This window comes from Lampetra fluviatilis, chromosome 18, assembly GCF_964198595.1.
Source record: "Lampetra fluviatilis chromosome 18, kcLamFluv1.1, whole genome shotgun sequence".
In the NCBI taxonomy this organism is placed as follows: Eukaryota; Metazoa; Chordata; class Hyperoartia; order Petromyzontiformes; family Petromyzontidae; genus Lampetra; species Lampetra fluviatilis.
Window position 1 is genome coordinate 7,708,256 of NC_136292.1, and position 27,104 is coordinate 7,735,359.

Here is a 27,104-nt window from a genome sequence, read left to right on the forward strand (position 1 = left end):
GCCCCGCAGCAGCCTATGATACCTGTTATGCATGGCGATCTAATGCAAGCGCTATCCAAAGCTACACACGACGGTTTTACATTTGTGAAAACGCAGAAAGATGTTTTATTAGAAAAATATATTCTTCTGTATTTACGGATTTAATAACACCCACCTTGGTTATTTTACAATCGTTATTTTAAAGAATGTCGATAAAATGTGTACTTATATCTTTATAGGGCGAACAGGTACATTGGCTTGCCTGAAAGTCTGTTAGGCCCATCCAGACTATAATAGAGAGGCTTTGGGCCTTCCCCCGCTGTCCCGTATTAACGACAAAAGACAAGAACCTTGACTGCAATGGTTTTGTGATGTGCGATTTTGTCGCAAAACAACATCAGCATCTTTTTTTACGGTGTGTAGCTCAACATTCTAAAGAGTACAACAAAGTCTAGTCTGCCTAATGTGGCGACCGCTGTCCTTGTCCGTGTGCAGACCAACATCCCCTTCCTGCAGAATGTCCTCAACAACTCCCAGTTCGTGTACGGCACCGTGGACACGCAGTTCATCGACGAGAAGCCGGAGCTCTTCAACCTCAAGCCCGGCCAGAACCGTGCCCAGAAGCTGCTCTACTACCTGGGTAGGCCTCGGGCATGTGCACGGTGGCACACAGCCTTGGTTTCTGTCACGGGCGGCCGAGACCTAGATCCGAACCCCAGGATCTGAGCGGAGCTGGTTCAGCGCTCTCTCGTCGCCTTAGATCGTCTGGCTACCTCGCTTTCGGTGAAAAAAACTTTTAACTGCGCGAACAAATGTTTATTAAATTGGGCAGAGAGTGCGGTGGGCATGGGCAGGACGTGTCGCTCGAGGTTGCGAAGACGTGATCGAGACTAACGATGGAGTGAGGCAGCCAAGGGAGGGAACGCGCCCGAGAGGACGTCCGCCGTGGACACGGAGCGATGAGAGGGGCTCGTGTGTTCCATTGGGTTGTGCACGGTAGGACTGTGGTGAATGCAGGGGCTTGGAGAGGCCTTCATCCAGCAGTGGATGGATCATTGCGAGCGAAGCTGCTGCAGTTTTTGTCACCTTGGCTGATGATGATAATGATCACGATAACTATGTTGATGTCGGAAAGTGCCCACGCTCAGGTCAAAGAATAAGAATGTTATTTGTAAAGGGTAGGCGCCGCAGATATATTGTTAGGCGCACACCGAGGCTCCCCGCTGTGTGAGTGCTGTGGGGTCCAATCCGGGCTCAATTTGTCGATGACAGCCGCGACGTGCCTTGCCTCAAGATACGGGGCGCTGTAGCGCCACGCTCCATCACCGCTAACAGCAGCTCGGTAACTTTTGAGAAGTTGCCGCTCGCACAAATAAAGCAGTGGAGGAACAGCACGATTAATGACGACGTCGGTTGCTTTTTCCATTTCGGTTTTTGGTTGGAGATGTCGGAACAATTGGACATTGTGCTGTCAATACTTCCCCCCCCCAGGTCACGTGATGGTGAATGGAGCCATGACCCCGCTTCCAGTCAAGGCCAAGGTCACCGACGTCGATCCCGTGGTGCCGGACGTCCCTCTTGGTAATGGATTCGCTTCCACAATCGATCCGCTGCTCACAGCCGGGCGAGCTAGATGGACCGAATGGCCCCCTCTCGTTTGTGACTCTTCTTATGTTCTTATTTACGTTGTGTAATGACGCGATCTGTGCATGCCATCAGCATCGTCATCGTACTCATTCAGTATTTTAATCATTTAATCCACCACTTGCCCGTGACCTTTGGTGATGTTAAGGGGTCACTTTTTTTTCAAGAATCGTTTTTGTTGTTGTTTTGGATCTCATACTGTCTCATTCACAGCAGCAGGATGTTAACTTCCTCGCCTGGTATACAGGAGGTCATGGGTTCGATCCCGACACTGACGGCTGTATATTTGGAGTTTGCATATTTTCCCCGTGGTCGCGTGAATATATTTCCGGGTCCTCCTGTTTTCCCTCCACATTTAGAAACTCGCCTTTAGAGTATTTGGCTGCTATAACTTGCCATATGATGATAAGCCACTTCGTTGAGTTATTGTTTGTGGCCCGGTCACTTCTGAAAGAGAGCTATATCACTCGGTGGGCCTTGCCTGGTAATTTTCACACATTGTAAATTATCCACGCTTCTATGCACGATCCTGCGCACGATTGTTAGCAATTCATCAACTCATCGTTACCTGCCTTTTACTTTGTATCATATTGACTTGTGAGATGCATTTTTGTAAAGCACAATTAGCTAAACTTATCAAAACTGAGAAATTTTAATTAATCACGATCACATTTGTTGTCCTCATTTTAAAGTGATGCCACCTACGCGCGCTTCGCACACGGGGACCCAGCGTGGCATCTGCCGCCTGGCTAGCGGCGTCAATAGCGGCGCTCGTGCCAACGTGCGAGAGTGGAAACTTGTCACGGAGGAATCCAATCGGAGCCGAGCGCTCATTGGAGCTTTAATCGACAATAGCGATGATCCTCAAACCTTAGCTATCGCCGTTAATTCCATATTCATTCCCAGAGAGCGTAGTGAATATCTCACGAGGTTAGAAGTGTCTTTTTTCCTGCATGAGGCCACATTTACACGCGGCATGATCGGGCGAATGCTGCAGCGTGATGGCTCGAGACGACACGTAACAAATGGGAAGTTGATGGCTTTGCGGTGCAGCGGTGGTGGTGGCGGCGGAGCCGTATCTGGAGTTATTACAGTTTATATTTTTTAATGGGCTGGAGGCAAGAGTGTTGATGATTAAACCATGGAACGCGGGGCCATTAACTCTTCCTTGTGGACTTTGCAGAAACGTCTGCTAATTACATATAATTCATCTTGGGGTAGCGCAAGGCTGATTGAAGTTGATTTTCAAACCGAGAAAGTTTATTGCCCAGTAATTAGAGTGGATCTTAATCAGCGGAGGGCTTCATCCAACCACACACGATGGTTGGCTGGACCTGGACAGCGATCATGGGGCTTCTGCAACCAAATTAAATGTATTCTTGTTTTTAATTGAACTCCGTCGTTCACCTCGGTTGTTACGCGACGAACAAAGAGAAGCAATCACACTTTTGTAAATCTTTAAAACCGCTAAAATGAGCGGCTCTGGACCTACAGGGCAAGAATCGTAGCATTTCCCCACGGATGTAATTAAAGCGAAAATAATGCAACGTTGAGGTGATAAGCATGCGGCTGTGCCACCGCAGGTCTGTGGAGGCACAAACCCAGCTGACCACAGAGAGCGCACAGCAAACCCCAGCAAACCCCAGCACAACGACCCCGTGTTGTTCTGTGAAGGTGTAGATAATGAGCCGCTCGTCCGTGCTCGTCAGCTGGCTGCGACCTGCAAGTGAGGCCCGCAACGATGCGCCACCCCTGGCGGCCTGATGAATTATTCACCGATCAGCGTCGTGATTCAATTCAAGAAACGGTTGTTTTATTTATACTGTGATGCATTGCAGCATGACAAAGTGGCTCTAAGGGGGCTCGCGCGAACTGACTGCATACAACATATACATTCGATTCCCATGCACGTTTCGACGTGTATCCTGAGCATAGGAATCACTTTCCGTTGCTTGGTCGATTCATCGTCACACCCCTGATGCATGGCCATGCACGATGGATCGCCCTACGACTCGCGTGCGAAGGCAGGTTCATTTGCGTGGATGAGTTGACTGTTCCTTACCTATGCACAGGGGAGTTCATACATCCACGCAGGGCTTAATTTCTCGCCCGATAATTACAGGCTTACTGGTAGATTCGAGTACGTGGCATGCGGTGAGTAGGCACGGCCATAGAGAGAGGCATTGTGGATGTGGTGTGCTGGGTGCGTAATTATATTCTGGGTCGCTGATCCACACAGACCTGGCTGAAAGCTTGCGTCTTGTTCACTTCGCACTCACCTGCTTGCAGCTTAGCCGATTGTACGCTCTGGCCGTAGAACACACCCCAGGTAAGTTGATGGCACGTACCGCTTTGCTCCCGTCGGGATTCCGGGACGTGCTGGTGACATGGCCCCGAGGCCTTCACCACGGCAGTGTGGAAGAATCGCGGCCTGCTGCTCATGGACACCACGTTTCGCGACGCGCACCAGTCGCTGCTGGCGACGCGCGTGCGCACGCACGCACGCACGACCTCACGGCCATCTCTTTGTTCGTCGCTCACTTCTTTGGCAACCTGTACAGCATCGAGAACTGGGGAGGTGAGTGGCGCCCAGCTCAACCGCCCTCCCCCGCCGCCCCTTCCCACCCCGCGGGGTTGCGCGATTAACCCCGGAGGTGATGTCGGTGGCGTTGAATATGGCTCGGCAGTCTTGAGTGGCTCGCTATTGGAAGCTTGTAATTTCAAATCCTGGTTGGAGGTTCACTCGGACGATCATCTCTTCTTCCCAGAGTTGATAAAAAAAACTAAGTTTTGGGAATTCGGCTTTTTTTTTTACAATGAACTCAACCTTGTTATTATGCCAGCTAAGGCCCCACTGAGCTATACAGCTCTTTTTTAGAAACGACCTGGCCACAATGAATAGCTCAACGAAGTGGCTTATCACGTGGAACTTTATAGCAGCCAAATACTCTGAAACAGCGGTTGTCCTACGGATATTTCTCACCCCCACCAAAGGAGCGCGGGGAACATCGACCACTGGCTCAGGGTTGTAAACAGGAGGTGAGCACCGCCTCAACGCTCATTTTAGCAGGAAATCTCCCTGGCTCTCTTTGAGTGTGGAGGTTGCCTAGTGGCTACATTGAACTAATGCCGTGCCAGAGCAGTCCTCAGGCGTGTGGCGTTGATGAACTCGGCTTCATCATCGATGACGGCAAAAAGCCCCCACCAAATAATTTCCAGCCCAGTGCCACCTCCCGCTCGTTAGACCATGGAGACGTTTGCTGCTTTGCAACACCGAGTTCGTTTACATTGTTGATGTGTTTAACGTTCGATACAACTGCTTCATTGTCTAAATAATTACACGTTTCTGTATAAAAAAATATATTATTCCCGTATTCATAGCATAATCCACAGATAAAGCCCTTTGCTTCCGTTTAAAATCATTAAAGCATCCTACGACATTTAGAAGGCTAAATTGGTGCTGTTCGCTTTGGGAAATACCGTTGGAGTTAAGATTTTTTTTAAAAATCGCAATTACTGTTGAGTTTTTGCACCTCGGATATTCTGTTACAACGGCCTTTGAAAGGCACGAGACTTGAGAAGACTCGACTCGGAACACGACCCGGCGCTCTACCCCAACTAAGCCTGCACCGGCAGCACGGCGGATCTCGCAAAACAGCACGCGTGTGCGTGGATAAATTGAGGCTTAGCGCCGCGGGATTCCGAATTACTTAGCGGCAGGCCCGGTGGGCTGAGTCTGTAATCGAAACGCCTTACCTTCCCGCCCGTGGACCATCGCCGTGGCCATGACGACGTGTCCGCGAGCGCCGTCAAACGCTTTTGTAGAAGGCGCGCTCACAAACGACGCGGACACACACGTGTCGAGCGTCGCCGGCAAGAAGTGACACGCGGAGGGTTTCACTTCTCCTGGCGTTGCGCGTGTTGGGGTTTGTGTTTAGGGGCGTGTGTGGCACACGGCACCTCCGTGACACAGTCGCCGGGGATCGCGCCCGATCTCGTCAGATCTGGGAAGCTAAGCAGGGCGGAGCCCGGATCGTGCTTGGATGGGCGACCGCCACGCATGTGCAGGTGTTGCAGGCTGCGAGTTTACATGGCTGGGCCGCGGGGGCCACGCAGCGAGATCCATTATTGTACCCTACTTCTGTGCACGCACGTCTATGCACCCCGAGTTCACCAACCTGCCCGGCGTAGTGAAGTATGGTCAAATAACCACGACCGTCCACACGGCGTTTGCGTCGCCGCTCGCCGCTGTGGTTTTTTAATCTAACTATAGATTTCCAGATTCTATCGGAATGTTTTTCTATATTCGTTATATTTTTCCTAGTATTAGCAAAATTGTGCTATGTTATGAGACTAAGAATACATTCCATTCTGTCACACAGCAGTGTTCCACTCTTCATCTTATAAAACGGCCCACGGATGCGGACATCTCAGAGCTAAATTTGATATTCCTTCAAGTGACTCCAGTTCATACAGCAGGGGGCAGCAGTTTCTCGCCGGCTCTAACCTGAGGGTCATGCTCATCGCATGACAGCCAAACATATCTGAAATTCCACACGCTCATATTTTGCCAAACTAAGTCCAGAACCAAATGTAATGCGTCATTGGAGACCATCAGCTTGAGAACACCTTTGAGAACCTGGTTTAATCCCAGGCGACTTTAACCTGGATTCCAACCCAGACTCTCAGCGGTGCCAGCTCAGCACTCTGACCTGTGAGCCACCCAGGCTGCCACTATCGATGGGTAATTTTAAGAGCAACAAAAACCGATGCTCTCTGCAGTGTGGCCGCGAGTGGGGGCTGCCGCTTCCTGTCAGGGACCACCACCGTCTACATTCGCCCTGGTCGGCCTCCCACAGCGATGGAGAGAATCTCATTCCGTGTGACACAGTTTACTGACCGAGCGCTGCCTTTATTATTGCCATCTTCCCGCTTTCATTTTCGAGCTGTCACACGCGGCTCGCTGCCAGCGGGGTGGAACGAGAGCGGCTCGCGGTTGGCACCGATGTCCGGCTGGGGCGTTGTCCCCCAAATTTGCGCACGCGAGTTCGATTGCCACCACGAAAAAACGGCGAGCGCCGGCGGAGGGCGGGCGTTCGACTCGTTTGATCCCGTTCTCGCGCGACGGTGCCGGAGTCACGAGATTGCTCGCGGACAGAGGGCACCTTGGGGATGCGGGGTCAGAGAGGTCATGGTCGTCGCGGCCAAAGCCTTGAGGGCACTACACCTCGCCGTCACATCCTCCTTTCTGCCAGAGCCCACAGTTGTTAAGTCTATCCCCGAGATTGAAGGATCACTCATTCATCCCCACGTCTGCCTCTTCCTCTTGTGACATGGGTGACACCTCATTTAAGGACCACTCTGACAGTCTCGTCACCTCCATCGTCCGGGTTTAGATCTTCTCCTTCATCGCCGACCTCTCCAATGGCCGCCGCGTTTACCTGCCCTCCTCCACCTTGCACGCGCGTCCCACCCATCCATCACAACTTCCTCCTTCATAAAACCTAACCCGTCGATGAAATTCCTAGCATCCTGCACGTGCAACCTGTAGTCAGAGACGAGAAGTTTAGTTTGAAATTGCTTTGCTAAAGGCCAACTCTGTGACCCGTACATTTCCACGGACATTATTCCTGCCTCCAACACCCGACCGCTCTACTCCTCCAAAGCGGTTCATGTGGCCCATTGAAGACCCGCCCTGCTAACGAGAGACTGGATGGGGTTCTATTTTTTTAGGCTTCGCGAAGAAGTGTGATACACCGAGAGGGTGTGAGTTGCTCGAAATTGTTTGAAAAACGAACAAAAGCAGCCTGCGTCTCAACACCGTGCTGCACAATGGTTGGTTCTCATCTGGGACGAGGTCTTGATGGTCGTCGTCGTCGTTGTTGTGGCTGTTGTGGCTGTTGTCGTTGCGGTCGTCATCGTCGTCATTGTGGCAGTCGTCGTCGTCATCACCGTGATTGTCGTGGCTGTCGTCATCGTCATCGTGGACGTCGTCCTCGTGGCCACCGTTGGCGCTGTCATCGTCATCGTCGCGGTCGTCGTTCCTCGCCACCGTCATCGTCGTGGTGACCGTCGTCGTTGCTGCTATGGGCGTTGTCATCGCCATTGTCGTCGTCACAAAGCAAAACGAGTGACCGTTGCAACCCTTTCCACTGCGTTGCCCTCGAGACCTCGATGAGAGTTGGGGTGCGAGCTGGCGTACGAACCGCTTCTCCCCAAGCACACATTGAGCGTTTGTTTCGTTCCGTTGATGGAGCAGCTCCAGAGCAGCTGTGCACATTACACTTCTTTTCGCTTTCTCTTTCATTAATTTATCTCATACTTAGCGACGGGGCAGAGGAGGGCACTCGTTTTTGTTTGTTGTCTTTGCCGTGTGGCCATTAGTCGGCGCAATTTTGACCCAGCGCCGTTGCCTCTGAAGAGCGTCTTGGGTCGGAGCGCGTCTGTAAAGTTCCCGCCGTCATCCTCAAGCATCCTCGTTGGCAGGCGCAGGCGTAGTGCGAGCTGGCCGGCCTCCCGGCGGGTCGCACCGAGGTTGCGGCAGGGCCATTAGCGACGGCAGCCGTAGCAGGCCCGAGCGCCGCGGTGGCGAGATGTTAACTACCTCGCCTGGTGTGCAGGAGGTCGTGAGATCGATCCCGACGCCGGCGCCTGCTGCTGTATATTTGGCGTTTGCGTGTCTCTCTCCTCGTACTCGTGTGGATTTTTCTCCGGGCCCTCCAGTTTTTCCCACCACCTTTTTTAAATCAACATCATGCATTTACAGTAATTTCCACATGATAAGCCACTTCGTTGCACTATAATTTGTGGCCAGGTCGCTTCTGAAAAAAGAGCTATGTAGCTCAGTGGGCCTTACCTGGTGTAATACAAATAGTTTAGCTTAGAGCGTGACGTGTGCTGTGACAGCTTGGCGGTTCCCTGTATTTTGATATCTTACATCGGCCACACGCCAATTTTGGAAGATGCGCGTTGAACCGCGGTGGCCTGGCGCCCGTGCGGGAGGCTGCCTCTCGTGTTGTGTGCTTGTGTTCGTTTGCATGCGTGGAGTGTGCGCAGGCACGCACGCTCGCGTTATTTTTATCATCTCGCCTTCTTCCCCAAAGAGAGAAAATTGGCGTGAAATCCGGGAAACCCCGGCAGCTCACTCAAAAAACGGGAATTCGTTTTCACGGGATGCTAACCTCGGCCGCGCCACGGTGACCCGCGCTTGCGCCTGCTACGCAGCCTTGCGACAACGAGCTGGGCCGTCACTGTGTGCCGGTGGATCTGACTGTGCCCTTGACGGGGGTGGTGGTGGCTGGTGGTGGTGGTAGCTAGTGGTGGTGGTAGCTAGTGGTGGTGGCTGGTGGTGGTGGTGGCTGGTGGTGGCTGTTTGTGGCTATTTGTTAGGTGGGTGGTGCTAGTGGCTGGTGGCTGGTGACTTGTTTGGTGGGTGGTGGTGGTGGCTGGTGGCTGGTGGTGGATAAATTCTGGCCCACGATTCTCTCCTCCCCCGTTCCTGTGTCTGTGGTAGGGAGTCGCCCTTCCCCTGGGATTTGAGGAAATTTCCTCGTCTCTGTCTGTGTGCAACGGTAACGCTTGGGGCGGTTAACGTCCCTTGTTCGTATCTGCGGTCCACAGTGAAATTGTAAGCAACAGCCTCTACGGGAATAATACTTGACACAAATAATTACAGCTGTGAATGGTGCGCTCTCAGAAAAATGGCCTGTGCAAATGTTTAAACTAGCTATTATTATAGTCTTTGCATTGTTTTAATTTTCCCAAGAAGTCTATTTTTTTTGGTAATTAAGTGTACGCGTATATTTGTGCCATTGTTTTTGTGCAAACGAGTGCCATGGGAACAGATGCCGGTAACGAGCTAATTAATCACGGCCTCGTTTTGGTTCCAGAAAGTGGGTCCGGCGTCTGTTTCACGTTCCCTCGGTTCCCGGCGATTCATCACAGCTGGGCGCGCTGACGACGGGAGTCCGCGGGGAGCGGGGAGGGGGGGTGGAGGGAACCAGTGGTACCGTCCACGGGAGGGGTGAGGACATCTGAGCTCTGGCAGAGTCCTGGCAGGGCAGCAGGGCAGCCGAAGACGGGCGTCACAGGGCAACGAGATTCTGACAAAGTGCAGCGAGCGCTAATCGCTGCGAGCAAACAAGTATCCTTACAGCAGATGGCGGCGTAATTATCGTCGGTTGCGGTGCCGTCATTATTTCTCAGCTCTAGACTTGTTGGTTTTGTTCAGCGCGAGTGTCACGTTGTCCCTTCCATTCTTAAGTGCGAGCGGCGGCTGCACCGTTAGGGAGCGACGTGAGGGCGTCGCGAAAAGCCGCAAAGCGCCAACGCAACGCTCGTTTCAACCGAGTCTCTCTTTGTCGCCTTGAAGGTGTCCTGTAAAGTATCATCTTGATCTGTTTACTGCCGGGTGAAAGCCTCCACAAGCCGCCACTCTGTCAGCCCTCACTGGGGAGCGCGGAAATTGGTGCCGTCACCCCAGTGCTAAGCCGGACCGACGTCGCGCACTCTGCTCCACTGCCACGCTCTGCGGTGAACATCGCCTGTCACCTGCTGCACACGCAGCGCCTGGGTGGCCTGTAACGTGGGCTGGGCGCTACGCTGCTCAGGTAGTGACAAAACCTCAATGCGTTCATCAATAACACCGCTCTGTAACGGAAAATACACGTGTGTGTGTGTGTGTAAAATAGGTGACGTTTCAGGCAATTACCCTTCTTAATGGCGCATAGGAAAGTGAGAAAGATTCAGTGAATAATCGTTGTCATTTGCACTGTATACCATTTACACCATGGGGCCCTCATTATAAAACTGTTGCCAGTTAAACAGTCTCAAATTGGCAAATGAATGGGTTACCCTTTTTGGGTATTCACAAACCCTTCACAAATCGAAAAGTAGACGCAGACATTCAATTGTATTACAAGTAAAGCCCCGAGGTGGTGACAAACACCATCGCAGGCTGTGAGGCGCGAGCTGTCACGCTTAATATATGTGCCCGAGGTTAGACCCAGCGTTGTTAGGTTCTGATCTGTTGTACTCGAGCAGGAACTGCAGTGTTGGTGGAATGGTTGGGTCCTTGCAATTCGGAGATTGCCGATTTGATTCCATATTCTGGCATGACAGGGGATAAAAAGAATTAACCCGTAAAAACAAAGTTTTTCACTATAAATCCTTTATATGCGTGGCATCGGTTTTATTTTATTATTCATTTCTGTTTTTCTTGAGTAAGAGTTTCATTTTTATCACATTGGTATTTTAAATAAAATATTTTTAAAATTTTTTCCTAAAAAGTGGAAAATTTTGGAATTTTTTTTTCACGAAAATAAATTGTCACGCACAACGAGTCTGTGTAGCAAAATGTCAGCTCGATTAGATCACGGGAAGTGGGTTAAAAAACGACCGAAATATTTGCACGGTCGTAAGCGCGCAAGCAACTTAATTTAAGGATTTAAAAATGGTTCAGGTTTCTCAGACCCCCCCCCCACCAACCGCTTTTCCACCCAGCAGTATAAATGGGCACAGCACAGCTGATGAGCAGGCCACGCATGCATCCGACGAGATGCATTAATCCCTCTTGCACCTGCAGACGAGCCGATTTCATTCCTCCATCTCCGCGGTGGACGGTTCCTCATGGCGTATTCTCTCTTTTGGCTGCCACTCCATCGTTAGCCTCGGCTACCGGCCATCGTCGCCCGCAACCATAACGTGTCCTGCGCCAAGCCCGCTCACTTTTCCTCACAGTCAGTCTATTATCATCATCGCCTTGCACGTGTGTTTCCCTAATCCACGCACTCCTCTCGCTGTCTCTCAGTGTACAGTAAAACCTTGGATTGCGAGTAACTTGGTCTGCGAATGTTTTGCAAGACGAGCAATTTTTTTAAATAAATATTAATTTGATAAACAAGCGAGGTCTTGCAATACGACTAGTAAGATACGCTTCGTCTGCCGAGCGTCACATGATCACAACTGATATACGAGTGCTTTGGATTACAAACACGTTTCCGGAACGAATTATGCTCGCAATCCAAGCTTTTACTGTACTTAGAAGCCTGCATCTGTCCACGCTTCTCCGCCGTGCTTTTACACAAATTTACTTAGAGACCCGAAGTGAGATTCTGGGGAACTGAGAGCTGCAAGGAACGTGTTACCCTGTCGGACGTTGAGGCTGCGATCAGAATCTTCCGCGTGTTTCGCGTGAAAACATTTCCCAAGGGCCGCGGCTGCTTTAAGTTGCACGAGCGACCACGGTGAGGTCCAGAGCCTTGGCCCTCAGAAGCGCAATTTGTTGTTTTGTGGTCGCGCCGCCGCGTCGTGAAAACCGCTCTCCTCCGCCGTGAGCGCCGCCGCTCCAATTCAGCTTGAATGCCAAAGTGCGGTGCTGCGGACACTGCGGGCAACACGGGGTGTGCGGTATTTCAAAACGTCCGAGGGAAACGCGTCCGTCTCCAACCCCCCGTAACTAAACGTTGATGCTGTGACCGCGAGGGTTGAAGCCTCTGGGTGAGAGAGCGTGTGGCGGTGCTTTTCGACACAACACGCCGGCTTACGCGTCTAAATCTGCTCGGACACGGTGTTAATCATTAGCAACTGCGTTCGTGCCCTGAAGCTCATATATCCATCACGATACAACTTTGGAGCAGCAGCCATAGCAACAGCAGCAGCAGCTTTGTTCAGCATGATGTCCGACGTTTCGCTCTGCTAGCTGAGAGCTGTTCAATTCCCGACGACCGGTTTTGATATCGCTCTCGACCGACATGGCCGGGAGTCGATGCACTCACCGCCGCACCCCTGCTCTGTCCAATTCCTATGGAAGTTTCAGCGCGTGGATCAAGAACGGCCAGTCGCCACGCCGAACCGCTCGTTGTCCAGCCCGGCAGTACCCCGGCGAGCTATTTGCATGGGGTTCCTTCGTCCTGTGTGTGTGGGCCTTGCTTTGGGATAATGGACCTGTTTAGCCCGAGAATTTTGATCGATATCTAAAATCCCGGAATAATTGCCGTCTTATCTGGAGATTGCCGGAGGCAGAGGAGTCAGGGGCGTCGTTCGCTGGCATTTGTGGGAATCTGATTCCGCGCACGGTTTCATATTGATCCCCCGCCTTTTCTTCCGCCGCGCATCTCCGCCCAATCCGCAGATTTTCTTTCCCGTAGCTGCGCAGAACGAGCGCGCGTGCACGCGAGCACGCGAGCGGCTCGCGCCGTCGTGCCGCGGAGGGCTTGGGTTGTGCTGCCACGCCGGGGAGAGCACCGGGTTCAGTGCCGGGGCAAGTGGCCTGCGTACGTGCGCAGCTTGAAGAAGCCCGGTGGAAATCTTCAGCCTTGCCGCGCAATAGTGGTGTCGGGCAGGTGCCCACTCGCTCGGACGTGGCCTCCGCAGTCGCTCGTTGCCTTTCTGTTACGAAGACGCAAAGAGGGGATGTCCGAGGGGTTCAGATTTTTGCCAATTTATCTTCTTGAAGTCCAAGGATGGCGACACACCACGAACGATCATTTCGTGCTAATTTAGCGGCTTTCAGTTTTCTTGCTCGTGGCCGGTCGCCCATGACCGTGCTCACGAATTTAGACAATTGAAGCAAATCTCCGTTGTTAAGGCAGCAGCCGTAATGCCCCCCGCGTGCGCGAGATGGAGGAACGTGCGGGGGCGTAAGTGTCGGGGGCAGGGAGGGCACCGCGTCAGGAAAAAATGGAGATGCAAATTTCATCTGGTGCCGGCTATCACTTGGCGGCTTCATTGTTGTCTACAATGCTGTCCGCCGACGAGCCACGAAGCCACGGCTGGCTCTCATTATCCCGCCAAGGGGAGGCCTTGGCAAGCGCCCTGGCAGAGTCGTCCTATGAAATTTTAATGCGGAGTCTTCGCTCCGCTGCCTCTTCCAGAAATTTTTCATTATCGCGGTTGCCGACAAGTGGTGACATTTTATGTTAATTCCCCTTAATAGTGTCATCGTGCTCAATTGAGGGAAGAAGAAGAAGAACAAAAAAGAATCTCTGTTTGTGATAAAACGATTAACAGGCAATGAACTGTAGGTTTTATTTTTAAGTAGCTGGGAAACCAAGTGTAACCTTGTGCGTGTTTGCTCATGTGCAGTGTGTGCTTACAGCACCCATGCTCTTGATGAGATCGCCAAAAATGTAACGCACCAAAATATAACTCAAATAGGCCATGATTTGCATAATAATTAACGCGATGAACGGCTATTCTGATTTTTTTTTTGTCTGGGGAAAATGAAACGGGATTCCGGGGGAGTCCAGGCATTGGCGGTGGATTCGCGCGTACAGTGCGCGTGTACAGTGCACGTGTGGACTTGCAGGGATTGAAGCCGCTGCTGGACTCCTGCCCTCGTCCGCAGTTCAACCTTTGACATGTTCACCACGATGGACTCGATGGAACTTGACCTTTGACATCTTGTCCTCCTTCGGTTGATCCATCTTAGAATAAAAGTTTGCCTTTTTGTGGGAGGGCGGGGGTTGCGGGGCGGGGGGGGTGGCGGGGGGTTGGCGGGCGGGGGTGGCGGCTGAAATCATTTCCTAGAAACAAATTGGCAAGTTTGCGTTACAGGCGGGCGCGGCTATGCCTAATGGAGATTGCAAATTTGCGCACGGCCCTTTGTGTCCGGGCAGGCAATTAAAGTGTGTTTGCGCATTCGTTGGCAGAGGAGCGTGTAATGAATTGTATTATCACATCAGATGCGGCCTTGCCTTTGCGCTTTTGCCTTGGAAGTGCGGGCACTGGCGGTGTTTGAGGCAGCCGCGCGCCGCGGACTCGCTGGCGAGAGTTAAACGCGCTTTAATCTTCCTCGTTTCGCTCTGGGTCTGCATTTGATGCGTTTCATCAGCGAGAGACACAACCCTCGCTCTGTTGCCGGGCCCCATGTTTTTTTGTTCGATTGATTTTCATTTTTCGTTCTCTCAAAACCGCCGATGCGGAGCTGCGGCGGGCGCTTCGCGGCGCGCGGAACCTCGCGGAGAAGCCGACAACCCGCGACACGCGGATGGGTCCCACCACCGCGGGGTTCTGCTGCCTCTCGGCTGCCGTGAGAACGTTGGGGAGCGCCGGGGAGCTCTGGGGAGCTCTGTGGGGCGCTGGGGAACGCCGGGGAGGATGCGTATGCTGGACACGAACTATGAAGCGAGTCTTCTTGTCGTATGGCCAGGCCGAGGCAATGTCGTTTGTTCCGTGCGGCTTCTCGTCTTTTCGTTGGTATCGCGCAAGCGGGTGCCAGTCACTCTGGACGTTCTAAGTCGCCGAGCGCAGTTTGCGCCGTGTGTGACTCGGTTGAACGTGACAGGTTTATTGCGATGAACGAATGTGTCCTCGCAAAGGTAAGCATCGCACAATCATGTTCGGTGCGCTGTGAGATGATTCCAGTCGCGCGGAAAGATAACAAACACAACCCTCCCTCCCTCCTCAAATTCCTATTGCGCATCTTGAAGAAGTAATTAAAATATGTGGCAGAGTGGCTCAGAGGTCAGAGCGCTGAGCTGGCACCGCTGAGATCCTGGGTTTGAATCCAGGCAGCCAACTATGACTGAAGAACCGGGTTCTCAAATTTTGTGAGTCGATGGTCTCTGATGACTGCACGAAAAACGTGACATTACACTTGGCGCTGGATTTATTTCGTATGAATTCCAGCACATTGCCATGTCACAAATCTTACTTTCAAACGCAGAGCCAGTAGGGTCATGCTGGCCTGAATTGTGTGGACCAGAGATCACTTGCGGGGACCTCGGAGGTAGCTCTGAGCTATCTACTTTTGTGGGCCGTCCTCTTGCAGTGCTCCGCGTCACCTTTCACGAGCCGACGCCAGTGGCACAATGAACACGAAGTTGGGGGGAACGTGACAGAAACGAGAGTTGGGGAAAGTGAATTAAGTCGAGATACAAATTCCATCTCTGCATTGTTCTGTGCACCGCAGATATGCAATTATCTCATTAGGGTTTAGCAGACTTGGATAATTTTTTATTCCTTGTAGCACTCACAAAATTGGGGATCCAGCTCTTGAGGAGCCACTCCCCACCGTTACTCCATCTGTGGATACCCAGTCCCCAATTACGACCTTTCATTGTGCTGCCACTCCATACACGCCCACTGCCGCCATGCAGATGCATTATTTATGCCACCCGTTGCGGGCATACGGTGGCGCGCGGGGTTTGTTAAAAATGCAGGCGGCACACGGGGCCCTGGTTTCGCAGTTTGGGCGTGAGGTCTTGAAAGAAGCTGCATGCGGAAGGGGACGGATTCTGTCTCAAAATCCTAACTGCTGCCACCACCTCCCCCTCTTCAATGTTGCCTAGGCACAAAAACAAAGACCCCCCCCGTATAGTCTTAACAAACTGTTGGAGCAAGTGCTGTTAGCATGCATCAATGAAGGCTGGCACAATGATTACACAATGCACCGATTACTCATTTGAGGCTGAGACGACCTAGGGGAGGCCCAGGACTGGTTCAGATATTCACAAGTGGTGTTGACCGTGAGCGGGAATCGAACCCGTGTCACCGGGTTCGTAGCGCACCGTGCTAACCGCTACGCCACCGCTCCCCGCATGCACGCACACACACACACATGCACACATATGCTCGGGCGAGTGTATTCCCACACATGCCTCTAAAGGCACTGATGGTGCTGCGAGCACAGCTTCTGTTTGAACAGCAAGTTTACCTGGTGGCACGCAGCTAGCACCAGCGGCGAGTAGTGTCTCAGCCGGACTCGGGGGTGGGGTGTGGGGAGGGAGGCCTCCGTCCAGCAGGGAAGTCAAACTATTGTGGATTGACGTTACGGAGGCGTTTGTCATGTTGTACGAGTTTTCATGTTCGAGACGCCACTGACGTGCTTTACGGCCCAGGACTGTCCCACGCCTCGTGCGCACGACCACCGGGCGACCGTGCTGAGCCAGGCCGGGCCCAGCGCAATCCGGCCACCCACTTTGGGAGTACGCTTCCCCGTCGGTTCCATAACTGGGCCACCGGGCGTCCGCTTCTCTAACGATGGCACCCGCTCAGTTCAAAGGAACTCAAAAACAAACGCCTCGTGAAAGACCCAGCGCAGAAGTTCCCTGGGTTTGACCTTCCACAAATCTCACGGTCTACCCCGAACTGCATCCGCACAAACCATGGCAGTAGATGCGGATACCTGATGCACAAATGGAAAATGGAAAACTCTCCAGTTAGTGTGCGACTGTGGTCGTCCAGAACAGAGACCGTACGACGCATGACGACGCAATTTATGAAGGAGACATCACGGCGAACGAAGAAGAAGACCCGCTCAGAACCCGCGTTGAATGGGGCTGACCCCGTTATGAGTCGTGATGACACGAGAGACGAAAGTGGCGTCCGCGTGCCGTGACGTCACACTGTGTATTGCGTTGAAAATACTAAATACACAGCAAAAGAGCGTTTGATGTGAATGTATATCTTTACACATATATACACATAAATATTAACATTTGTATCTAATGCCGTTTTGAGACTAGGTTCAAAAGAAAGCTGTCTCTGGTGTGGATCAATCAATTTCAAAGACAATGCATATATTATCAGAGTACGTTTTTTGTTTGCATTCTGACCACAAGTATTGTGGTTAATGCACACATGATTCCTCGTAAAAGGTTTCAGTTTTTGAACATCTTAACACCTGTTTTGTTGCCAGACAAAAGGGGAAAAACCTATTCTCATATTAACATTTGCCCAACCGAAACCCCTCTTGCGAACCTGGTTAAAGCACAGCTGCTTTGCCCGGTTTCGAACGGAGGATGTAAGCGGTGCCCGCTGGGAACTACTCCGACCTCTCCGCCACCCTGCCCCCCTCACATCAGGTCACGGTCTTTGAATCTGCTGACGACGGTCGACATCCACACGAGGTCCCGCCAGCCGTGTCGGGGTTAAACCCCCCACTCAGCATCGCGCCAACGCTTCTCCGTAACCACACTGATTTATACTGTACACTGCAAACATTCAATGGCACGTAGATACAAAAAATATGCATTCCGTTTTTTTTTTTACTTTGGAAGCATGTTTAAATATTCATGCTGTTTTTGCACGAACCGTTTTTTTTTCAGAATCATAATGGATTGCTTTCCAGATTCCTCCACCGAGCTCAGTCATTTGTACATATATTTTATTTAATGTATCATTAGTCTAAGAGAGTAGTTGTTTAGCCTTCGTGAATGATTTTTACGAGGTCTTTGCGATGCTCGGCGGTGCCAGCCCACGGCGCGTGTGTTCTCCACGAGACTGTTTGGCGACGACTAAACGCTCGGTATCTGAACTCTCGGTATCTGAACTCTCGGTATCTGAACTCTCGGTATCTGAACTCTCGGTATCTGAACTCTCGGTATCTGAACTCTCGGTATCTGAACTCTCGGTATCTGAACTCTCGGTATCTGAACTCTCGGTATCTGAACTCTCGGTATCTGAACTCTCGGTATCTGAACTCTCGGTATCTGAACTCTCGGTATCTGAACTCTCGGTATCTGAACTCTCGGTATCTGAACTCTCGGTATCTGAACTCTCGGTATCTGAACTCTCGGTATCTGAACTCTCGGTATCTGAACTCTCGGTATCTGAACTCTCGGTATCTGAACTCTCGGTATCTGAACTCTCGGTATCTGAACTCTCGGTATCTGAACTCTCGGTATCTGAACTCTCGGTATCTGAACTCTCGGTATCTGAACTCTCGGTATCTGAACTCTCGGTATCTGAACTCTCGGTATCTGAACTCTCGGTATCTGAACTCTCGGTATCTGAACTCTCGGTATCTGAACTCTCGGTATCTGAACTCTCGGTATCTGAACTCTCGGTATCTGAACTCTCGGTATCTGAACTCTCGGTATCTGAACTCTCGGTATCTGAACTCTCGGTATCTGAACTCTCGGTATCTGAACTCTCGGTATCTGAACTCCCGGTATCTGAACTCCCGGTATCTGAACTCCCGGTATCTGAACTCCCGGTATCTGAACTCCCGGTATCTGAACTCCCGGTATCTGAACTCTCGGTATCTGAACTCTCGGTATCTGAACTCTCGGTATCTGAACTCTCGGTATCTGAACTCTCGGTATCTGAACTCTCGGTATCTGAACTCTCGGTATCTGAACGCTCGGTATCTGAACTCTCGGTATCTGAACTCTCGGTATCTGAACTCTCGGTATCTGAACTCTCGGTATCTGAACTCTCGGTATCTGAACTCTCGGTATCTGAACTCTCGGTATCTGAACTCTCGGTATCTGAACTCTCGGTATCTGAACTCTCGGTATCTGAACTCTCGGTATCTGAACTCTCGGTATCTGAACTCTCGGTATCTGAACTCTCGGTATCTGAACTCTCGGTATCTGAACTCTCGGTATCTGAACTCTCGGTATCTGAACTCTCGGTATCTGAACTCTCGGTATCTGAACTCTCGGTATCTGAACTCTCGGTATCTGAACGCTCGGTATCTGAACGCTCGGTATCTGAACTCTCGGTATCTGAACTCTCGGTATCTGAACTCTCGGTATCTGAACTCTCGGTATCTGAACTCTCGGTATCTGAACTCTCGGTATCTGAACTCTCGGTATCTGAACTCTCGGTATCTGAACTCTCGGTATCTGAACTCTCGGTATCTGAACTCTCGGTATCTGAACGCTCGGTATCTGAACGCTCGGTATCTGAACTCTCGGTATCTGAACTCTCGGTATCTGAACTCTCGGTATCTGAACTCTCGGTATCTGAACTCTCGGTATCTGAACTCTCGGTATCTGAACTCTCGGTATCTGAACTCTCGGTATCTGAACTCTCGGTATCTGAACTCTCGGTATCTGAACTCTCGGTATCTGAACTCTCGGTATCTGAACTCTCGGTATCTGAACTCTCGGTATCTGAACTCTCGGTATCTGAACTCTCGGTATCTGAACTCTCGGTATCTGAACGCTCGGTATGTGACACCAGGGGCCGTGTAGGCGAGGGCCCAGCAAACCGCGCAGCCACACGGGGGCCGTGGGTATCAAGAGTGCAGCGATACAAATATATCCGACCTGGCCAAGGGACAGCCGCCACCTTTCACCGCCGCGACTGCAGCGCGCGCGTCTCTCTACGCCACCCATTAACGTCAGCTTATGACCAAGGCCTGTGTGGAAAGCAGTGCAGCAAAATCCATTGTTGTACTGCACTTCTACACTCCCACGTTTGTGCAAACCACTTGCACTGGCACACAGGGGATATTTGACCAGTGCGGGCGGGTTGCAGTGGCTATACAAACTGGCCGTATGTGTATGTGTATATTTGTGAGAAAAGAAGGCTTGCGCTAACACCGGGGCTGGCTTGCCCCCTGCCTTGCCTCGCCCTCCCATCCCTCTGCCACCTCCCAGAGGCGACGTTCGACGTGGCGATGCGCTTCCTGTACGAGCGCCTTTCAGAAGATGCGCGAGCTCATTCCCAACGTGCCCTTCCAGATGCTGCTGCGTGGCGCCTACTCGGTGGGATACGCCAACTACCCCGACAACTCCGCCTTCGAGTGAGCGCCTCGCACCCACCCCCCGCCCCTCGTGGTGGCAGCAAGATAAACCGGCGCCGTGCGCCGTCAGTTTTTTTGTCGCGGGGCCGAGGCGCGCGTCGAACGTGTGCATCACGGGACCCGCGGCGTGTCCCGTGATGAACACCGACCACAGCGGGCGCAAGCCCCGTCGGCCTTGCTTGCTTCGGCTGAATGGGGGGAACGCTCACCTGTGGTCAGGCGATTTGGGAGCTCGCCTGTGGACAGGTGGTGATGGGGTGATTAGCTGTGGTCGGGTGACTGGGCCCTCGCCCGCAGTCGGGCGATGGGGCGGTTAGCCGGAGTCAGGTGACGGTGATCAGTGATGACAAAGTGACGGGACCCTCAAAACATCGCCTATTGTTGACGTTTCGTATCGGGGCATTGCTGTTAACGAGCGAGTTGAGTCTTTACAATGATACTGCAGTTTGACGTGCACTATGTGGCACTCTGGTTCACGAGTAATGCAAGATATATCATAAGTGTAGGATTCTCGAAGTGTTGTGCCTACCTTTTATAGAACATTACTATCTGGGGAGCATCTCACAAGTACAACTATAGTTGGGCAGTCCAGAATAAGTAACCTGGGGCTCTTTTTATATCAGAACGGCGAAGGCACGCAGGGAACATGATGTGAGCAGAACAAAGCTACGTGAAACCCACAAATATTCTCGCAGGAAACTGATACAAGACGCATAAATCCAGGCGCAACAAAGATTTTAGGAGACATTTATTTCACGCGGAGAGTTGCCACCGCATCTGGCAATTTACCTCGCTTGCCCACCGACGCTGGACCGGCTGATTTATTTACGCGCAGCGCGCTTTGGCGGAATTAGAGTCGGTTTTCTGCCCCGTGGCTCATTTGGATATTCATGTTGTGCCGTGTTGCGGGGGCACGCGTGTGAGCCGTGCCGGTCCGCTTATTGATCCCAGTGGTGGCACGAGATGGATGGGCTGAGCGGGTCCGCTGCCGCTTTGAAACTCTCCCTGGTTCTGCCATGGAAGCGCTGCGTGCGTTCCCTGGCACGGTGATACGTCAGCCGATGGCGCCGGTAGCAGGCTGGGCCCCTTCATGACTTAAAGAGGCCATGCGGAACGGAAAGCTTCGTGTCTAGGAATACCTTCGGAGGTGATGATAATCATCATGATTATAACAAGAGCGACGTAAATTGATTAGTCTCAGAGAACCGCACTGAGCGTCAGGTTTCGTTTGTCGAGAGGATGCTATGTTGGGATGTTTGGACAATTTGCTTCGGTAGGCTCTCGCCATGAGTCCGGCGACCAAGGGGAAGGCCTCTGGCTAGGTGGTGGGAGACTGCTAGGCCACATTTCAGTGGTCACGTGGCGACTGTATGTCAGCTGCGGGATCTGTTCGAGGGTATCTAGCGTTGGCAGTGAGGTGTGATGGTGGCATGAACAGCTTCGCCCCTCACCGCTCACCACAACTCCACGGACATTGTGGGGCTGCGCGGGCACTACCCGGGCACGGCGATCCACGTGCACACTCACGACACGGCGGGCGCCGGGGTCGCACCCGTGTTGGTGGCGGCCGAGGCCGCCGTGGACGTGGTGAACGTGGCCCGGCATGGGCTGCCCTGGTGGCCTCGCCGCAGGGCACGGAGCTCGACACGGGTGGGTGTGGCAGGAGTGCGCGGCTCGGGGCGGACGCGGGCGGGCGGGCACCACCACCGCCTCGCAGGTGGCTCTCTGAGTTTCCGGGTCGTGCCGTGCGTCGTTTGGCACGTTGTCCAATGTCGAGCTGCGCACACTCGAAGCTTGTTCAGGAGCTGGATAGAGTCGCTGCGCAGTGGTTAGCGCGTTGCGCGATGAACCTCGTGACCTGAGTTTGTGAAGAAGCTGTCCGCATGCGGAGTGAAAGATGTCAGGCATGATGCCTGTACAAGCTGCAAACACACCGGACAGGTATTGGACGGGCAGAAAGGCGCGTCAGTGTCGGGGGGGGGGGGGGGTGTGCGGAGAGCGAGACGCGGCGCTGCCCACCGCGCGTAGGTGGTGCTCTTTTATCGATTGAAGTGCTGTTTTAATTGGCTGCTGTAGTCTCATTAAGACCGTGCGCAGTTGCTATCCGTTCTGTATTTTTGCAGGACTTTTCCTTCTTGCTTCTCAAGTCGAAGTGCTTATCGACTGAGCGCCCACGCTCCTCGAATATTTTTTTATTTGTGTTTTTTTTAAATGCCAATTATATTCCAATTGTGCACGCATCTATGAGATGAAGAAATCCATGTGTCGCGAGGAGCAGTGCATCACCACCACCACCACTCCCGGAAGGTGACAGCACTGAACTACTTCTGAAGAACCTCCTGGAGCTTCTTTACAACACCAAGAGCAATGACTTTCATATGCCTGCATCACACTTCAATCAAACTGAACATTTTTATTCCACAGCTGGAATTTTTCCAAATTAACAGATTTTCTTTTTTTTAATAACATGGCTTTTTTAATCAGCAGGCATGAGTAAACCGGGCCAAGGCTATGAAACCCACTACACTCGAGAACTCAGTTTTATCTCAGCAGTTCCAGCTCAGTGCTCTTGACATGGGATGAATCTCCTGAACCACCTCACTGCCCCCTCACCCGTGTTCTGTCTTTAAAAATCTTGCAAAGCATGAGCGGGGCAATGGTGAGGGGGGGGGGGGTGGACATTGTACTCACCCGGATTGACTGCTCACGAATCGGCCTTCACCGCCAACGAACGACGAGCGTGCAACCTCCCTCGTCGCTCAGGAGACGTGCGGCCTGACCCTTATCCTGACCCGGTCGCTGCGGAGCGCTCGCCGTCATTTCCAGTACCGGCTCAATAACACGCGGGCGCGGATCGGACTCCCCGCAGGCATCGACCTGCAGAAGGTGTTCGACTACAGCGAGTACTGGGAGGTGGCTCGCCAGCTGTACGCGCCCTTTGACTGCACGGCCACCATGAAGTCGGGCAACTCGGACGTGTACGAGAACGAGATCCCCGGCGGCCAGTACACCAACTTGCACTTCCAGGCGCACAGCATGGGGGTTGGACACAAGTTCAAGGAGGTGAAGAAGGCCTACGCCGATGCTAACAAGCTGCTCGGGGATCTCATCAAGGTGCCGCCCCCCCACCCCGCGCCCCCTGCAGGCGCCCCCTACACGCACCGCTTGCAGACGCCGCTTGCACACGCCCCTGCATGCACGGCAGAGTGTAAACTATTTAATCTTTCCTGTGTCCTTGCAAATAAGGCACGAGTCTCCCGCCGGTGAGCTGCCAGAACGCACCGCCATCACCCCCCCCTACCCTCGTTGTGCCCCCCCCGTGGCTGCCCCCCCCCCCACCGCCCGGCCGCAGGTGACGCCGTTGTCGATGATCGTGGGCGACCTCGCGCTGCAGAATGGCCTGACCCGCCAGGAGGTGTCGCTGCCCAAGTCCGTCGTGGAGTTCATGCAGGGCACCACTGCGCAGCAAGGTGAGAGTCCGTCCAACGCTCCGTCCAACTCCCATCCAGCATCTGAACCCTCAACCTTCCGATTGAGGAATGCTCGCTCTACCGCTGAGCAGACTGGCCCGGTTAATAACATTACGACTGACAATGCAGTATTATTTTTCTTCTGCGTCTCGTCGACGGAGTTAAACAAATGCTGCCGAGTTGCCCAGTGCCACCGGCAAGAGCCCTCTGCCAAGAACACCGAAGGACCCGTTGTGTGCGAGCAGTCGGGTTTAGCGGTGCGACATTTCATTGCTGGTAGCCGTGGTGCCTGCGCGGGTGCCGGAGCCTGCGCGCATCACCTGGTGAGCCCGGGGCAAAGTATCCCCGGCCACACGGCGTCCCCAAATACTCTCGTTGTCATTTCACTCGGCGGAGGCTCGTATCGAGCCCCTAGGATGAGGGCAGTGGTCAAGGTCTGTATCGGGGATGCGCGTTATGAATTATTGATAACCTGTCATGGGACTTCTAAGCCACAATACCGCGAGGTTACTTACACTTCAAGGGGTAGACGCTTCTGGGCGCTGCACACGTGGGCTTAATTTGTCAGTGTTGTGCCCAGAAGGAGTCTCGGGCAACTTCACGAGTACACGGAACGGGAGGGGGACGTTCATCAACTTTCGTGAGTCTGGCGGGCAGTGATGGGAGCGCTCCGTTATTATCGGTGTTCTGTTGAGTGAAGGCAATTTGGCGAGTGCAGGGAGCGGGTTGGGGGTGGGGGTCGGGGTGGAGGCTGGGCGGTGCCGTGGCGCGGCGGAGCGAGGCGCGCTGCGCGAGTGATGGAAATGACGGTGTTTGGAGCGGACCCCTCCATGACTTTCTCCCCCTGGGTAAACGCGTGCCTCGTCGGTCAGGCCGTGTGCACCGCCGGCGTGGCGACGTGGCCGCTCTGTTTTAACAACGATGAGGACGGCGAACCACAACGACAACAACGACAAAGAGCAGTGCTCGTGTTTATGAAACTGGCTGGGTCTAAGATGAGTCGAGCGCTGCCGGACGGCTGAATTTGACAATTGGAAAGCGACACGCCGGCCTGCCTGCATCATTTGGGCTGCGCGTCACCCGCGATGGCCTCCGGGGCAAGGGACAGTGACCCAAACAAAACGTAAGCAGCAGACGAAGCGTACGCAGAGAAGCGTGGAGAGGCGTTTACTTGGAATCACTGTTGGGAAAGACCGGAGCGCATGGTCAGGGAGCCAAGCGCGAATCGTGAACACGATATTGACCGTTAGAGAACGTATGTGGGCGTGGGCAGGACACGCAGCTAGAGGAGGAGGACGATGGCCAGCGGGATGAGATTGATTGACGGCCAGAGAGGGCGTGAGACGGATTGCGGCGTGGCGTCGCCTCCACATCCCCGAGGTTTTAGTTTGGCGTGAGCGATGGGTCGTAGCGGTAGATGCCGTGCTCCGGATGCCGTGTAACTAAATGGATGCGGGAACAACTGGTTGTGAAAGGTGATGCAGATGCTGAGCCACCGAAGGCTGTAAACGCTCTACGATGGGTATAATAAATCCACACAATGCTAGCATACGCACGCGTCTACCCCGAGGCGCACGTTACTTCTCTCGTGCGGACAAGCGATCGCCGCCTGCCCACAGACCGCGCGCACACACGGACGCACGTGACGCGCGCAAATGAACGCAAAACCACGAAATCGGACAAACTGCTGCGGGTAGCGAGGGCGGCGTTTGCGACACGAGGACCGCGGTAGAGCGCGTGGGCGACGCCGGTGGATCGCCGACGGCTCGCGGGCCGACGCGGGAGCCATCGCCGGGGTTCACGTTTGCGTGGGCGCTCGCCCACCTCGTCGTGAGCCGTGAGCGCGGCGCGTCCCCCGGCTGGTTGAACCCCTCGCTCACGACGCGTGCGGGGGGCCGGCGCGGCGCAATCGTTCGTCGACCCAATCGTCAGGACCTCCTCCCCCCCCACCTCACCGAGGACTTGTGGACAACGCTTATAGCTGTTAAGCAGTGCCGGGCAAGTCGATCGATCACCCCTGCAGAGCGTGCAGAGGAGGGCGGCTCCGGCTCCCGCCCCTCCTGTTGCGCGTGACCCACGGAGGGGTCGTGGCGTCCTCCACTCCAGCCGGTCACTCGCGACGAGCCCCGTGTCATCCCGCTCTGGCGGCGCACGCGGCGCGGGAGCTTGCCGGTGCTCAATTTGCGAGTTTTCGTTCGCCAGCAAACGCTCTGCTCTCTGCGATGCGTGTTTTTTTTCTACGCCCGTCACGGCGTAATTGTGCCTGCGCGGGGATAACGCCTGGCAAGCTTTCCTATTGGAAACAACGCCGCTGTAGACATTACATTGAGTGACAGTCGACCGCATGAGTCTCATTCACCGTTTCACATATAATGCCTTTTATGGCACCCGTTATGGTCCTTAGATCGTTCATAAATCACCTTGCGTACAAGCCCGGAGCTGGAAGTAATGCACTTGGCATGCTTTATTGAACACTTGCAATGTCGGGTAATTCTTTAAATCTCTGAAACGACTGTAAATTACGTTTTAATTTATGTATCCCCCACACATCAAAGAGGTGTCAGAATGCGTTATAAACTGGGACGCGTTCTATCGGTTACACTGAAGGTGACCACAAGGGGATGCGGGAAGACGAACGGGGCTTTCCGCGGGCGGCCACGAGTGCTCGCGGGTCGTTTGCAAGGCCCGCTGCTCGTTCCCGCAAACAAAGCACATTACGCCGGGCTTGTGGCGACCTATATTTAGACGCGGCCGCTGCCGCTGCATCAGCGTTTTGCTAATGGTTTGTCTCTACGCACGGGAATTAAACGCACGTGGATGGAGCGCCGCGACCGAACCGGCGACTGACATCCGCCTCTCGTTGCCGTCTTGGGCCTCGTCCCGTCGTTCGTTTTCGAAGCCAATCGAGGCAAATACGAATTATTGCGGCCCTTCGCCCGCTAGTGCTCGTTGGGTCAAAAACTCGGTCACCGTTTTGAGGAAGTTTTTAATTATAATTTTTTGCCAAGTGCGTCACGTTCACGGCAATAAAGAGATCTGTTGCAGTCAACCAAATCGCTTATAATAGGGCGATAATTCAGTTAGTACAGAGGTGCTGTGCAGTTCCCAATCATATTAAAGGACCCATAAAATTCCTCAAGCAAGCTCCCCAATGGTGTCGCGTCACTTCACCGTGGACCCTTAACGATTGGACCGTTAATTAAACGGAGTTTATATAGCATTAGATCTCCTTAGATGACGGTGGATCATTGCGATACCACTACGGATCATTAACAGTAATTATTGCAGTGTTATAGTGGCGAGGTGATACGGGCTACGTGCAGCGGGCACTCGACGTCGGATTTTCTCGTGGAAACCGTGGCACGTGCGGATCGCGGCCGTAGCCCCGAGTCAAATCGCGCTATCTTAATTAATTCTCTCTCGTCGAATCCTGCCCATGGCGTCGGCTCCGTGATTTTTGCCGGTGGCGCAGATCTGGCTCGATGGCGTGCGCTGTTTAAGGAGGCGACAGCGGCGCGCGTGACCGGAACGTA

At 53.2% G+C, this 27,104-nt stretch overlaps 1 pseudogene; it reads left to right on the forward strand.

The window, feature by feature from the left end:
* The window catches only part of LOC144937278 (pyruvate carboxylase, mitochondrial-like), a 72,447-nt pseudogene that overhangs the window by 17,296 nt on the left and 28,047 nt on the right, over nucleotides 1-27,104 (forward strand).